A 1558-nucleotide genomic window follows, 5' to 3' on the forward strand; every position below is an offset into this window, starting at 1 on the left:
CAAAAAAAAAATTATTATTATTATTATTATTATAGAAAAATGACAAATCGATCTTTGATTTTTTTTCTGCAGATATTTAAGTTTCTGAGGATTTAAAAATACATTTAAATCTTTGACCTCTTTAAAATATGGATGTATCGATTCTTGAGTCTAATTTATTCAATTTTAAAAACTCTCTCATGTGTGCATCCGTATTGACCAGGTTAATACAACGGGAGTCACGTTTGATTTTTCCATTGAGTCTGACAAACCCAAATGAACATGAGAGATCAATATGTCTAAATTTTAAAAAGGTCAGAAATTTAAATATATTTTTAAATCTTCAAAAATTTAAATGTTTGCAGATTAAAAGGTAAAAGCTATTTGTCTTTTTTTCTATTATTATTAATGGGAAGTATAATGAGGTGTCATATGGGGTACAGCACACACCAGTTAAGTGCTTGTGATAATTATATATATATATTTTAGGACAGGTCCATTCTGTATTATAATGCTCTTAAAGCCTTTGTTTGGAGAGGTGAAGCAAACATAAAAATAAGGGAAAAGTAAGAAGTGAGTGACTTTATCCTGTTTAATTTTTTTTCTTCATTGCTACTTATTAGTTTAATATTAAAAAATTAACTAACTTTTATCTTAAAGATATATTTTTAAAACATACTAATATTTTTTTAAAGTTTTTTATATATTTAATTACAAATATCAAAGAAGTTATATTTTTAATAAATTATTTCTTTTTTATAGTGTTGTTAACATATATACCCTTAAAATACAAGTTTAATATTAAATATTAAGATGTTTGGTTATCAATATCTTAAAATCAAAACTTCATTTATACCTGAAATAAGATATATAATATGAATCCGGATCGGATTTGCCTACTCACATAGGCACAACCGCACAATACACCTATGCAATATTCTAGAAACACCCTTATATGATCAACTTTGCTGGTGAAATAGCGGCAAACTTTAAAAAACCTAATGTAAATAGCCGCGGTCCGTAACTGTAGGTAAATATGTGCAAAATCGTGACACTCATATTTAGCGACGGTTTTTTAATTGAATGTCGCAAACTAATTTAACAGCGACTGTATCAGCAATTGCTGGAAATCATCACAAAATTTTATTTTCGCGTCAATAACCAAGACGTTTTTCTTAGCCGCGGCGTTTGATTTTGCAAAACCGCCAGTAATTATGAAAAAACGGCCGTAATGTAGCGCCTCTCGTGTAGTGGTCAATATATGACACATTAAACTTATATGAATATATATTATTATATGATTTAATTATTACATATTCATCACAATCTAATTAAGTGAAAATAATAATAATAATAATAATAATAATAAAATTATGCTCATTACAAGCTTCCTTTTCTTACCTCATATATAAATCCCATTTAACTAATAATTTGAACTGGTCTAATGGTTAAATCACTAGTCACTGTTTAAGTAAGTATTGTGATTTGAATTTTGTTTATAGTAAATTATTAAACAATATCAGTATAAAACCTTAGAAATGAGCCTTTGTTAAATTTGAATTTTAAATATTTCTCTTAA

Source organism: Arachis ipaensis, chromosome B09, assembly GCF_000816755.2.
Source record: "Arachis ipaensis cultivar K30076 chromosome B09, Araip1.1, whole genome shotgun sequence".
Lineage (NCBI taxonomy): Eukaryota > Viridiplantae > Streptophyta > Magnoliopsida > Fabales > Fabaceae > Arachis > Arachis ipaensis.